Here is a 15711-nt window from a genome sequence, read left to right on the forward strand (position 1 = left end):
AGAGAGAGAGAGAGAGAGAGAGAGAGAGAGAGAGAGAGAGAGAGAGATCTCCTTGCTCTGTACATATTTGTTTGAATATAGTTTCCCCCCCTCCTAACTGGACTGGAATCTCCTTGAGGGCAGGGACTGTCTTTTACCTTTTTTGTATCCCAGCACATAGTGGGTACTTCATAAATGTTGAATGATTGATTGATTACTTATATGAATTTGAATAAGCATGTAAAATGACCTGGAAGTCCTTTCCTGCTGGTAAAACTGGGATATAATCCCATGATTTAGGACCTCCTCAGTAAATAAATAATGAAAGTCTGAAGCTATAGCCGAGAGAGACTCAACAAGTAGGGATTGGCGTGGGGTGTGGAGAAAATCATTAGGAGAATTTTAGGCAAAGGAACTGGAATGTGATTATGAGTCACATTGGGTGGAGCAGATGGCTACCTTATTCATACATGCTACAAGAAATGTGGAAGCACCGCCATTCCTCCTGATCTGAGCTGAGGCTCTGTATGTTTACACAGACCAGCAGATAATACCAAAATCACAGATGCTGCTACTTTGGAAGGAAAGCATTGATTCTGAAACAACACCTTCTAAGGGACCACACAACTCAACCCCAGGTTTCCTGTATGTTGAATAATATTTTAAATATTTTACCATCTTCAGACATGTTCAGACTGATGTTCTTATGGGTGGAGGAAAGGATCTGGATGGTCAGAATACCTGGTTACATTATCATTAACATTCATTAAGGCTTTAATCCACTAAGTATTTATTAAGGACCTATAAGGGGATGGGACTTCGAGTCCTTTAATATCCTTTCCAACTTTAAATCTGCAATTTAATAATTCTCTGCTGTAGAACCCAGATCAGTAAGGTAGGTAGGTTCTTTAGGAGATTAAAGTTTAGAGATAAGACACAGGAAAATAGGTGTCAGGTGTAAGAGACAGCAGCATTGGATTTGGAGTCAGGAGGATCTGGATTTGAACCCCTGCCCACATACTTAGCACATTGAGTGACCTTGGGTAAATCCATTAGTCTCTTTGAGACTCAATCTCCTCATCTGTGGATTGACACTGAATTAGTGAATATTATCTTAGAGATAATGTAAGGATCAAAGGAGACTATATATGTAAAAATGCTTTGCAAAATTTTAGTCAACAAACATTTATTAAGAACTTTCTATGTGCCAGTTACTGTGTTCAGTTCTGGGAATGCAAAGTACGTGCCTGCCCTCCAGAAGCTCACATTCCAATAGGAGAGACAGCATAACAAATAACTATGTACATACAGGTAGAACGAGTGTAAATGGAAATTAATCTCATACTGGAGTGCTCGAAAAGGTTTCTTGTTCTGAAGGACTTCAGAGAAGCTAGAATTCCTTGTATGGTGTGTGCATACGTGTGTGTGTGTGTGTGTGTAATGGGAATGCAAATTTTTAAGATCTTCCCTGCCCCTAGGCTAAAGTGCACCTGGAGCCTGGGGTGGGAGGCTTGTTTTTCAGTAGATACTTTGTGATTGGCCAGTGAGTCAATAAGGTTGTTACATTCTCTGAGCCAGGAGAAGGCTATATAAGCCCTGATGTATAGCTTTGTTTTGGGGCTCACTTTGAGAAGTGTTTTGTGGTTTGATCAGATGAAACTCTGGAAAGCCGTTGTTGAGAGTCCCCCGGCTTTGAAAAACCCAGATGTTGATGAAACCCAGATATTGATTTGGTATGGATGTAATGGTTAGACCGTTTGGAAACTGTCTACTTGATCTGTTTCTCTGTCTTGATAATTGTGTATGTATATTCTGAACTTCGGGGTGCTGACCTTTTTCCCCTGAACTAGGTAAATGATACATAGTTGACTGATTAAAGTAAGCTTATTAACCCATTTTGAGTTGCTTTCCTTTAACAAAGCAGATCCAAGAACCTGTGTTGGCAGCCACCCTGGGGATGCTGGGGTGCTTGCTGCTACAGTGCATGTGTGTGTGCGTGTGTAGGGGGGAGGGTGGTCAAACACCTATATGAAGATCAGGAAGCAGGCTCACGTAGTATATTTATAGTGTGTAGGAAAGAAGAGCACAAAATTTGAGTTATTATTATTGCTATTATTGTTATACACATATAAACAAACAACTTCTGCATCCTCCCTTCCATACTTTTGCTTGTGCCTTATTATTTAATTTTTGGTGAGGCAATTGGGGTTAAGCGACTTGCCTAGTGTCACACAACTAGTAAGGGTGAAGTGTCTGGTCAGAGGCAGAATTTGAACTCACATTCTCCTGACTTCAGGGCAGGGTCTCTACTCACAATGCCATCTAGCTGTCTCTGCTTGTTTGTGCCTTATTAAGTACTGATTAGTAATTGGAGGTACTATGTGCTGGAGATAGAAAAGGAAAAGGAAATAGCATCTCCCCTCCAGGAGCTTTATTTAGCTTTTTGTCTTCTTTATGTAACCAGATTATGTCCCATTTCTTTCATGAAGCTTCAACAACAGCCCCGACCTCGGGCCACCTCCCACTGCTCTTACACAGGCAGTACGGTATGCGTTGTTCAAACTACCTATCTGAAATGTCATATCCTGGTTCTTTTAACGAAGATGGTGACGATGACAATAATGATCAGCATTTATATATTGCTTTAATAAAGGTTTGCCAAATGCTTTACAGATATTACCTCACCTTTACCCTCACAACTTTATTTTTTTATTTTATTTTTGTTGTTTATTTTTTTAAATCATGCTTTATTAACTTCTGATTTAAATCATTCATTTATACAAGATTTTGAGTTACAGATTTTCTCCCTGTTTTTCCCCTGCCCACACCCCCCCCCCAAAATAGTGATCCCCCTGGTTATCCCCCCCCCCATCTGCTCTCTCCCCTATCTTCTCCCATACCCCCTCCGACTTTCCAGCAGAGCATGGTGGATCTCTATGCCTCAGTGCCTGTATATCTTATTTCCCAGTTACATGTAAAATAATATTGACGAGAGTATATATATTTAAACATTTGATTTTAAAACTCTGAATTCCAGATTCATTCCCTTCCTCCCTTGTCACCCACCCTTACTGGGAAGATAAGCAGTTCAGGATAGATTGTACATGTGTAGCTAATGCAAAATATTTCCATACTGGATATATTGTAAAAGACTGACTACATTTCCCTCCCTCCTATCCCACCACCCACTTCTTCTATTCTCTATTTTGATCCTGTCCCTTTTCAAAAGTGGGTGCTTCCAACTTCCCTTCCCCCCAACCTGCCCTCCCTTCCATCATCCCCCCTCTCATTCCCTTCCCCCCTACTCTCCTGTAGGGTGAGATACCCTATTTCATGTGTATGTCATTCCTTCCCTAAGCCAAATTCAATGAGAATAAGGTTGATCCATTCCCTTTCGCTTTTCTATTCTTCCCCTCCATTGTAACCATTTTCCCTTACCTCTTCTATATGAGATAATTTACCCCATTCTGTCTCTCCCCATTTCCTCTCATTATATTCCTCTCTCACCTCTTAATTTCACCTTTTAAGTATCATCCCTTCCCATTAAATTGGTCCTGTGCCCTCTACCTATGTATACTTGTAAACATATATAAACACATTCACATATGTATTCATATGCCCATATACCCTCATATATAGACATGTTATATACCATCATATATAGACATATATATATCTCATATATATATATATATATATATATATATATATATACCTCATATATAGACATATATATACCATCCTCCCCATTTTTCAGATGAGAAAACTGAAGCATTCAGAGGTTAAGGTTATTACACAGCAGTAATGTGAACTCAGGTCATTGTGGCTGCAGGACCAGTCTTCTATCCACTATCTTTTCTTGATAGATATTATTTTTTCTTATATTTTTCGTATATTTTTTCTTAGCGATAGCATTAGTCTAGGTGATGAATGAGGAGACTTCTACCTCTGGAATTCAGTTTCTATTATTCTCCTGCTCTGTTGCAGGTTTTATTGGTTGAATAGCAGGGCAAAGAAGGGATTCACCTCATAATCCTCTCTACTCCCTGCCAGAGGCAACTAACAGTGGGACACTGAGCACAACTCTAGTTGACTCTACTCAGGAAGACCTGAGTTCAAATTGAGCCTCAGATATATCCTAGCTGTGTGACTCTGGGCACAGATTAATAAAAATGAATAATCTCAGAGAGTAATAAAACCTAGTTCTGACCCTCAATTTGCCCCAGTTTCCTCATCTGTAAAATGAGGATAATAATGGCACCTACCTCCCAGGGTTATTGTAAGGATGAAATGAGATAATATTTGCAAAAATCACTTGGCACAATGCCTAGCAGATAGTAGGAACTATATAAACACTTATTCTCTTTCCTCATAAGACACAAAAACAGTTAACTAAAATAGGAGCATTCAAGAGGTTGGTTATTGACAAGGAGGATCAGGGAGGATCATGATGAAAGATTCTATTTTAATTGGGTTTTAAAAGGTGAGTGATGATGCAATAAGAAAAGAGAGTTGGGGGGAGATTACTAGGGTAGCCAAGAACATAGACAAAGGCATGAAGGTGCCGCAGAGCACCATTGTTGTTGTGTTGTTGTTGTTTTCTGGCTGGAAGGCTGGGGGGGCTGGGGGGCCGGGGGGGCGGGGGGGTGGGGGGGCGGGAGGGCTGGGGGGCTGGGGGGATAGGGTAGAGAGAGGGCTCATATGACTGTAAGTTCTATAGTAAATATAGAGGAATACTGTAAGGCAAAGATGGACAAGGATAGGAGTTTCAATTGTGGAGGGCCTTGAATTCCAAGCAAAAAAGTTTAACTTTAGTCAACAAGAAGGCATCAGGAAGACCACTGAGGTACTGAAATAAACCCCAGTCATTAAAAATTGACTTCAAGAGTCTGTGTTGCCGCTGAGATCAAGAGCCAGGGAATTGGAAACCAAATCCTGTTCTTTTTGTCTTCCATCAATAAGCTTAGTGATCTTTGATCAATTAAACAAATCATTTAATTCAGCAAACATTTATCCAATTCACTGCATACAAGACCCTGGGCTAGATATCAGTGTACAAAGACAAAAGTGAGACAGTTCCTGCCCACAAAGAGTTGACATTCTTTGGAATCGAGTCCTTCTATTACTCTGATTCCTCAATTCCTAAAGGAAATAAAAATATTTTCTCAACTAGTTTTGTTGCATTATTGATCATTATTGATTTTTGACATACAATATCATCAGAATATAAACTTCATCAGGATTGGACAGAAGCTTGGAGATCATTTATTCCAGCCTGCATATTTTATAGATGAAGAAACTGAGACTCAGAAAGGATAATAATAATGATGTTAATAATAATAGTTAACATTTATATAAAGATCACTACGAGGTGAGAAAAATGATTATCAATAAACAACGATTCGGGGAGATCCACAGTTTTCCGTTTTTAAAGTCCTGATTTCAAAAGTTCACTCTCTTGAAGGACATTACTGATAATGATACTGGATTAACTTTCTTAACAGATCTTAACAAATCTAACCCAGGTGGGGAAACTACTCAGTTTTCAGTGTTCTACTCAGTTTTGGATGGGAATAAATAATTTGAATAGATTGCCCAAGGCTGGGGTTAACTCAAAAGTAAATGACATAATCAGAGTTCATTTGAATAGGTTCAGTCCCTCACTGTAATATTCATTCTCTCATGAATTGTTAACCAATCAGAGTTGATTGACACCCTCAGGAACAATTCTCTTCCAAAAAACATATAGGCCTGAGTCCACCACCATGATTATCTTTGGTCTAAGAGAAAGACAGTCAAATGACCATTCTTTTATTAGCAAACATATTGGCATTATTAATAAAATTATTAAATTACCCCAAAATAATGTCTCTTGAACTTTTTAAACACCACAGAGGTCTTGTGATCCTTGTTATTGGGGAGGCCAAGGACAGCAGATCTCTTGAACTTAGGAGTTCTGAGATGCAGAGGGCCATGTCAATCAAATGTCTGTCCTAACGTTGGCACCAATATGGTGAGCTCCAGGAGCAGGGGACCAACCAAGCTGCCTAAGGCTCCATGAACTGGTCTCAGCTGGAAACAAAGCTAGTAGTGGAATAAACTTTTGAGCAATTAGTCATTGGGCTTCCACTCTGGGAGAGAAAGGGAGAGACGAGCTTGTTCAACTTTTTTTTTTTTTATTTTGGAATAGGCAGGGCACCTTTGATTTTTGTCCTTAGTTTTAAAAATTACATTGAAGGTTTTTATATATATTATCCCCAGTGCCTAGTACAGTGTCTTGTGTGTTGTAGATACTTTATGTTCATTGACGGATAAAAAAATGACCTCAGAGATTCTTCCAGGAAACAATAATATGGAATAGATTCTCTTTGCTATAAATTCAGAACTTTGGTGTGTAGTTATTGAGAAGATGTCAAGTCCAGCCTCCTTATAGATGCTTTATAAATGTTTCTTGAATGAATTAAAATCCAGCATCCTCCTTTTCCAAACTCAGTGGAGTTAGAGGTGAAATTAATAAGTTTATTACTTTGCCATAGTTAATAAATGATTAAGTTAAGATTAAAACCCGTCTTCTTGCTCAAAATTCTCCTGACACTAGCTAGTGCTTCCTCGGTATGATTAATAAAACTGAATTCTGACAAAATCGGGTTTCACTTTTGTGAAACTAGTCTTTCTGGATCCTCCAACAATGAAATTTCTCTGGATAGAGGCCAAGTCATAAATACCTTGAACAAAATTATGTTAAAGTCAGATTCCAAAGTCTTCCTACTAGAATATTTCATTACCGTGATGGATACTTATACCCCTACTAATCAACTGAGATCATAAGGAATTTTGCAAAGTGTGGGATAATTGCTACCAGTAATGAAGCCTTGAAAGCTCCCACTAACAAATAAAGAACAAAACTATATGGGAAAAATATAGTGAACAAATGAAACTGTGAGAATAACCAACCCATAAATTTTCATTGAATTATTTAGTTTGTATGGGAAGAAAAGGATAGCCTATTGAAAGCTCAGAGGAGAAAAGGGAAGAAGTAAAAAATATAGCTACTAATATTTTTTTTTCTGCCAGATGAATTTGTTAGCAACCCAATGTTCATTTTGTATTTCAGTCATGTCTAATTCTTTGTGATTCCACTGGGATTTTCTTGACAAAGATACTGAAGTGGTTTGCTATTTTCTTCTCCAGCTGATTTTACAGATGAGGAAACCGAGGCAAGCAGAGTTAAGTAAATTGCCCAGGGTCACACAGCTAATAAGTGTCTGAGGCTGGATTTGAACTGAAGTCTTCCTGACTCCAGGCCCTGCCCTCTATCTACTGAGACACTTAGTTACCCTAATGTTTATTTACATCTGAATTATTCATGTCACTATATTCAAATTCAGTATCAATTGAAATTTGAGAACCAATGTAAAAATTACCTTCCCCTTATATGTCCAAAGCATCTTCTTAATAAGTATTTGCATTTTCAACAATTGTTTGTCATTTTTATCCATGGGATTTGAATTACTTTTAATTAATTACTTTTGAATTTGAATTATTTTTAATTAATTAAATTTATCAATTTAGATCCTTTCCATTATGGTCCGTTGTTGGGCACATGACTATAATAAATCATTTTGCAAATCTTACACTTATATTGGCAGGACTTTTCAAGGATTCTATAAAGAAACTTAAGAATTGTGTGAATCTCTAGCAGGAATTTCAGCTGAAATGGGAGCCTCAGACTTGCTAGAGGTACTCTAGAATCTAGAGTACTCTAGAATGTCTCTACTCTAGAATCCAGCAACATTGACCTGCTTGCTACATCTTGAACATAAAGCTCCGTCTCTAGACCCTGTGCCTCTTTTCTTGGGCTGTCCTCATGCTTAGAATGCTGTCTCACTCTCTATCCAAAGCCTGGATTCCCTGGCCTCCTTGAAGACTTAATCGCACCTTGTAAAAGGTGCCCCACTTCACCCCAGCCCCACCTCAGTTCTGTCCCTCTGACATCGTCTCCCATTTACCCAGTATATGTCTCGCATGTGCGTAGATTTTTTGTATGTCATCGCCCCTGCTAGAATGTGAACTCTCTGCAATCAAGAACTGTTTTTGTGTTTCTCTGTATCACCAGTACTTAGAACAGTATCTGGTACATAGTATGTGCTTAATAAATGATTATTGCTTGACTGACTGATTCAATTGTTTAGAAAAAAGACCTAGATTCTATTACAGTCCAAACTGGTTTACATACTATTTGTGCTGTTTGGTTGTGTTTGTGTGTTCAGTTAAAGAAAAATAAAAATCAACATTAATTTGATTCACTATTCAGTTTATTTCTAACTCTTTATAGGGACAGCTGGCTTTTGGCATTCAAACCTGGGTTCAGATTTCTATCTCTGACACTGACTAGCTGTAACCTCTCTGAGCCTCAGTTTCCTAATATATAAAATGGAAGAATAATAACTTACAGGGTTTGAAGCTCAAATGAGGTATTACTTAAAATTTAAAATGTTGTATAAATGTTAGTTACTATTACTTTGAAAGATCTATTATTTCATCAGTATTGGTCATACTTCCACTGTAATAGATCTTAGGGGAGACTTTAGAGGTTAAGTAGAGAAGAGCCTTTCCATTCAAAGGAGCCACAGCCAAGGGCATGGTGTCAAGTCACTTCTAGCCATTGAGAGGAAGGGTGAAAATAAAGAAAGAAAACAAGATCCTTTTGAGATAACCTGATAGGTTTTTTAAAAATGCCAGAGAGGACATACCTTCAGAAAGCCTGAGGCTCCCACACCCAGAGTAAAGGTTGGGGAGCAGGTTCTAGGAGGGTTGAGACATCTAGCAATCTTGCCAAACTACCCTAGCTTGAAAGCATAGGGCTGAATCCAGCCTCCAGCCTAGATAGGACTGGGCTGATACTGAAAACAAGAGCTTAAAGAAAAAGTTCATTCAGCAAGATGTAGGAAACCAGGAAGTATTAAGACTGAGTTATTTCCCTGTCCATATGCAGGGAAGACCAGGATTAGTGGTTATGATCTCTGTAACGTGGTAACATCCTGCTATAGGTTTCCTTATTAGGGTAAGTAAAGATCCTTTAAACAAAAAAGTAGAGCAAGGGAGAAGGGGAAAGAAAGCATGATTCCCTTGCTGAAGATAAAGTAGGAGGTGGGGAGCTCAGCTTGGCAGGAGGTGATTACGATTAAATGCTGATGAGAGAAAAATAGGGTTTGGTGACCACCACCACATGACACACTAGGAGCTGACACAGGGAATTCCAGTAGAGTTTTCCCAAATGTGGAGGTCCCCAAAAGCCACTATTCACTCTGCGGAAAGGTTGATAGTAGAGAAGCAATATGATGTATCAATCAACTCTGGTCAATCCATAAGCAATTATTAAGTGTCTTCTATGTTTAAGGTGATGTAAGAATGAACTAGTCCCTGCCCTCAAGGAGCTTACATTCTATTAGGAAATTAGCAAGGGCTTAAATATGTATATTAAATGTATAAACAAGATAGACACAAGGTAAATCAGAATGGGGGGAGGAAAGAGAGCTAGCAGATAGCAGAATCAGAAAAGACTTCAAGTAGAAGGTGTCACTTGATGACAATCCCAAAGAGACTCTAAAAGGCAAGGGTGAAGAGGGAGTCAAAAGGGATCACATTGCAGGTATGGGGCAAGCCAGTACAAAGGCAAGGTGGAAAGTGTCCTGGCTTTGTGGTCAGGGTGCCTGAGTCCTAATAATTACTACCTGGGTAAGCTAGGGCTTCTCACTTAATCTGTCTCTTAGGCTCAGTTCATTCATCTGTAAAATCAGTTGGTTGGACTAGACGACCTCTGAGGTTTAAATCCCATGATCCTAAGGCCACGTCAGAGAACAGGGAACAGAAACCTCGAGATATGTGGGTGTCATCATCTCCCAGAGATTCAATTGACCTCCAGAGTGAACACCACCAGTAAAGGTTGTAGAGACTGCTTGATGTCCTAGTAGCTTTTATTCTCTGTTTAGAACCCTGTTTACCACTTTGCAACACTCTGTGGAGACTCATAGCCTACTGTGCTCTGAAGGGGGGCACTGGATTTCAAGTAAATTGGATATTTTTCTTCCAGTCTTAGCAAAATAAAACCCAATTACAGAAAGTGTTTATTTACCAACATAAGAACTCCCCATTACACTTGAGAGCAAGGTGGCCTCTGCTGACAGCAGCAAGATGAATGACAATTTTGTGTTTGCATTTGTTTTGGCATTAAAAGAGAATGGTGAGTGGTTTTTGGAGAATGAGTGCTCTGACTCCCCTCTAAACTGAACTGCTTCATCAGCAATCACTCTTTGGAAAGGATAAGCAACTTTAGACAATCTAACCAAAGTCATCAGGCACGTAAGCACTTCCTGAAACAGTCGCATCCAGTAGTCAAAGGTGCACACGCCAAGGGTGTGGCTTATGGTAATAGAAGAATTAGAAAAGAAGGGGGGGAAAGACTTTAATAGCTCCTTCTCTGTCCTGAATAGCTCAGGAGAAACAAATGTTGCTGGAAGTATTTTTGACTGTGATGCGTAGGCCTGAGTAATGTTGCTCAGCTGTTGCCAAGAAAACCTTTTATCACGACTTGAGGTGTTTTAAAGATATCGTAAGAGCATTTTAGTCAAGTAGACATAGAATACATCCTTCATTACAATGACCTTGAAGATCCATAGTCTTTATATATATTTCAATGACAGAGTGTGAGGAGTAATTATTTTCTGTCCTCATCTTCTTAGAAGGAACCCATGGCCAATAAGAAAAGTGTTGTGACCTTGAATTCTAGAGGAAAATTTGATTTCAGTCCTGTGATTTTTTTTTTCTTGATTCTATTGGGAACATTCTATAAAAATCAATCTATATGAAATAACGATCAAAACCACAAAGTCTTCATGATTTAATATAAAATTATAGAAAGGTAAAAACTAATACACAGTATTTCAATTTGGGTCAATGATGCTAACCCTGGAGCCTCAATAAGATAAGACAATTTATGCCTTTCAAGATCATGCAGCTGGTTCTTCTGGCTAGGCTTCCCTGGTGATTGACTAAGCAACCCTTGGCAAATGAAGTGACCTTGATTAAGTATTCTGATTCCCACAACAGCAAACATCATAAGGCTGTTATAAGGACTAATGAGAGGTAAGGATATTATCATTATTATCATTATCATTATTATTATTACATTCATAGAGCAACTCTATGCCCTAGTAACTTTAGGGGAGGGGGGAAAACTATAAAAATGCTGAATGGAAGACTAAAGCAATACAAAAATTGGATTTATGCTATGGAAAATCATGGCTACTGAGTACAGTTTCTTGTACAAACACAATTAGATACTGTTTCAGAACATAGATAACTGCTGTTAAATTCATTTCCTTTCAAATTTGTATGAAACCCATTTCTTGTTCAATATCATTTCAAGTCCATTCAGTTTTGAGAAGCAAGATGAATTAAAGTCAGGTAAAGTGTACATGACCCATTTAAAAAAATAGTTCTCAAGGATAGTGAACAATGACAATAGTGTGATTTTTTTTTCTGACCTTTACCAAGTGTTTCTGTTCAGCCTTGAAAAATGTGATTTTGGTCAATCAACCAACAGATATTTATTTATTAATTACTATGAGCCCAATGCTATGCTAAGTGCTGGAAATACAAAGGCAGAAGTTAAATGGTCCCTGCCTTCAAGGACCTTACATTCTACCAAGGGAATCAACATAGCCTGTACATATATTTGTATATTTATTTACAAAATATAGACAAAATGAACAGAAGGTAATTTGGAGGAAGAAAGCACTTACAGTTGTGGGGATCAAGGAAGAATTCATGGAGATTATGGTATTTGAGTTGGTAGCACTTAAAGGAAACTAATAATTCTGAGAGGTAGGAGCGAGAAGTCACAGAATTCCAGATATGGAAGTCATTTAGTGCAAAGGTACAGAGATAACAGATCGCCATCTGTCATGAGTGAGGAACAGTAAGAAAGCCAGTTTGATTGGACCATAGAGTGTAGGAAGAATGATATTGTGTAAAAAGGTTAGAAAGGTAGGTTGGGGCTTATCCTATCCTACAGAATATGTATCCCACTAATTTGCTATTAATTAGGAAATCAGGGCAGCTAGGCGGTGCACCCCACCTGCAGTTAGGGAGACCTGAGTTCAAATCTGACCTCAGATACTTAATACCTGTGTGACCCTGGGCAAGTCACTGAACCCTGTTTGTCTTGGTTTCTTCATCTATAAAATGATTTGGAGAAAGAAATAGCAAACTATTCCAGTATCTCTGCCCAGAAAACCCCAAATGAGGTCAAAAAGAGTCAGACATGATTGACACAGCTGAACAACAAAGACAAAATATTACCAACAACCTCTTCTATCCAAAAGTAATTCACAAACCTCAAAGTGCTACATATATATGAGCTATTAATATTATTACATAGTAATATTATAACATAGTGAACTATATATTACTGTTAGAGTAAACTATTATACTGGAACTTGGAAATACTGTTTTACATATAAAATAAGGATTTATTGAAGGTTCTCTATGAAATTTTCCAGGCAGAGAGATTCCTTTGGGATGGGTTTATAAAGATAACTCTTTAGTAAATCCTTGGCTTTTTCCTCATTGGACTAGTCAATCAGATATCCCTCCCAGGGTGAAAGCAATTCATAAACAACTAACTCTCACTAATATAGTATTTTTTAACTAAGCAAAAGCAAGCCAACCTTTGCTTTCAGTAATCTCCAACTCCTTAACAACAGTATCTGTCACTTTCTGGTGATTACTCCCCTTTTATTCCACAGAGTTAGAAGACGTAGTTCAAAATCTGATGCCACTCTACTCTTCCAGATTTATTTCACATTATTTTCCTTTACTCTTCCAACAGACTGGACCAGTTGTTCCCTAAGCAAGCCTAGGATTCCCAGTTCTTCCTTCTTTTAGTTATGAAATTCCTACCTTTATTTTAAAGCCCATATCCCATATCACCACCTTTTTGATATTTTCCTAATCTTCTTAATCAGTCACCACCTTCTGACTCAGACTTCACATATCACTAGGATTTGTAACCCTGATGAACTAAAGCCAGGATCAGAAAACTATATTTCCTTGCTGCCCATTTATGTATATCCTGGTGGTTAAGAATGGTTTCGACATTTTAAACTCCATTTTAAAATGTCAAAACTATTCATAGCTCAAAGGATTTGGCCCTTGGGCTCTAGTTTGCAGTACTTTGCACTAAACTTTTATATCTGTGATGTATCTTATCCTCACAGTAGACCGTCAGGTCCTAGAAAAAGGGGGCCACATCCCATCTAAACTTTCAATCAGTTTTAGCACCTAGCACACCGCTCTACATATGGTAAATGCTTAATAAACTTTTGCTATAATTGATCAACATCCTCACTGTTTATGCTTAATGTATTTCCAATCATTACAATTTTCTTAAATAAGCTAAGATACTTTCAGAAAACAAACAATAAAAAGAATAGGGGAAAATGTATGCCTAGGTAAGAGACATTTCATCCTGAAAGCCAAGGCTTTCCAAGGAGGAAAACCTCTTGAATGATTTTATTAATTTTTTTTATTCAATCAAGCCTTTATAACCTATTTAAAATGTCCTATGCCATTTGCAGAATGTTTGAGAAAAAAGATTGCCATATGCAAGTACTTTCAGACAAAAATTTTGAAGTAAAACAATTAAAACTAATATATGTAACACATATATCCATCTGTATGTATGTATGTATGTATGTATGTATATGTATATCATGATTAAAATGCAGGTGAGAACCCTGGAGTACCTGGGTTTTCAGATCATTGGCTTTCCAGATGCAGTGACCGCATTTTTACCCGGTTATATTAAATGCACCCTACCCCATAAATAATGTCTTTGGTTAATTGATACCAGATTAGGAAAAAAGTCCTTATGTATGTCCAAGGTTTACCTTCAGATATTTTCCCATATGAAGATTGGTTTGAGTTGTAAGAAAAGACTCCCATGTGGCAAGGTACTGTTCATAGTAGCTGATATTTTTCTCAATCATATCTATAAATGCCAACTTGATATTATTTCCCATGTTTTGTTTCCATCTTTCCCAAACCACTTTCAGAACATTCTACCTTATCTTCTAAGTTTTCTGATCTCTTCTGTAAACAACTGCTTTTCAGCCTTTTTGTAGATCTCCAACTCTGGAATCCTGTTCTGCTTGAATTTGGTCTCTTTTCATAACTCCCAGTAATATTTTGTTACAAAGAACATAGCACTGTCTTGGAAAGGTCAAATATTTGTCTTTCAGTGGCCTTACAACACTTGTCAATGCAGCTGGCCACACCTTTCAGGGAGTCAACCAGATCCTCTTCCAATGCAGACCACCAGGTGTAGATTGGTCCATATTCCTTCATTTCCTCAAAATAGTCCTTTTCTTCCTTGCAAATTCTGTGAGATACTTTATCTATTAAGTTTATCTCCTGGCTAAACGTTCCCACATAATCATTCATTTCAGTGAACTCATCTGGGACATTTTAATGCCTCTCACTGAGGGTGCTACAGCTCTGACTTGCCCGCCCCATCCTGCTAAGCAATCCAGGACCTTGTTTCTTGTGCAAAGGCTTGTGCAGTAAGAAAATCTTTGAAGTCTTCAATAAAAGTTAAAGTCGGGTGATCAGCAATTCGATTGAAGAATTTATGCAGGGCCTTTCTTCGAGTTTCAAAGAAATCATTATTAAACCATTCCACCATGCCTTTCATCATGAATTTTTCAGGCAAAGGAGGACTAAGGAGGCTGGGGTATGCTTCTTCCAGTTTTCCTTTAACCAAAGGAAATCCTGATAACATCTTCAAACTTCAAATTCACTAGAATCAAATTCACCCTGAGATGTTTTAGTTGTAGCTCTGTAAGTGATGAAAGTTTCAATTGTAGTAATATGGCTTTCCAGATCAACTGTAATGAAAAGGTGCATCAAGTCTGGCTCATCTTCAAACTTGCATTGGTTTATCATGCATAAAGAGGATACCGGCATCAAAGGACTAAAAGAGTTCATGTCCATCAGGGAAGCATCCTTTTGGAAGACCTCCAGGTCATCCTCATCCTCATCTGAGTCTAGCATCTAGGACAACTGCCCCAGGGCGACCTCTGGGGCTCTCCCCATTTACTGCTGCTGTGGCCACGACCACTATCGGCCCTCTTGGAAGATTTTAAAGCGTGAAAATAAAAGCTGCTGTTGTTTGATCCCTTGGGAACAGGCTTTAGAAGATGAAACTTTTGATAAATCCCATCATCTCCCAGATAAATCATGCTAAAATACAGTGCTACAAATCATCTATGAGCATACACATTTTCAATTAGAAGCAATTAGAAGTGATTAAAAATTACAAAAACAGAATCATCTAGATAACTGCAGAATATATACCCATTTGTAACTGAAATGGAAATTTATTTATTTCAGGGCCAAAGAACAGATTTTTTTCAATTATATAACTCAATCTCTTGCTATTTAGTGAATACATTTTGTAGCTCCATTTCCTAGTTCTCTAATTGATTTTTGGTCTCCACCCACCACCAAAAATAAAATAAATAAATTCTCTCTCTCTTTTTTTTTTTTACCGAGACTTTTACAAATTGGTATATTGCACTAGCTAGATATTGGTTTGGAGAATGGAGAAAAGAAGTTACATAGGGGAAGTCCACACCTAAACAAACACCCCCCCCCAATTGTATCACACCT

At 38.0% G+C, this 15711-nt stretch overlaps 1 protein-coding gene and 1 pseudogene across 8 annotated transcripts in view; both read right to left on the minus strand.

The window, feature by feature from the left end:
- XG (Xg glycoprotein (Xg blood group)) overlaps positions 1-15711 on the minus strand; it is a 55444-nt gene that overhangs the window by 39149 nt on the left and 584 nt on the right. The gene's annotated exons all lie outside the window — the stretch shown is intronic.
- On the minus strand, positions 11145-15709 carry LOC138149682 (sorting nexin-7 pseudogene; annotated as a pseudogene).

The sequence above is a fragment of the Petaurus breviceps genome, unplaced genomic scaffold, assembly GCF_028583685.1.
Source record: "Petaurus breviceps papuanus isolate PSGF00001 unplaced genomic scaffold, PetGlider_PUasm1.0 90849, whole genome shotgun sequence".
NCBI classification, from domain to species: Eukaryota; Metazoa; Chordata; class Mammalia; order Diprotodontia; family Petauridae; genus Petaurus; species Petaurus breviceps.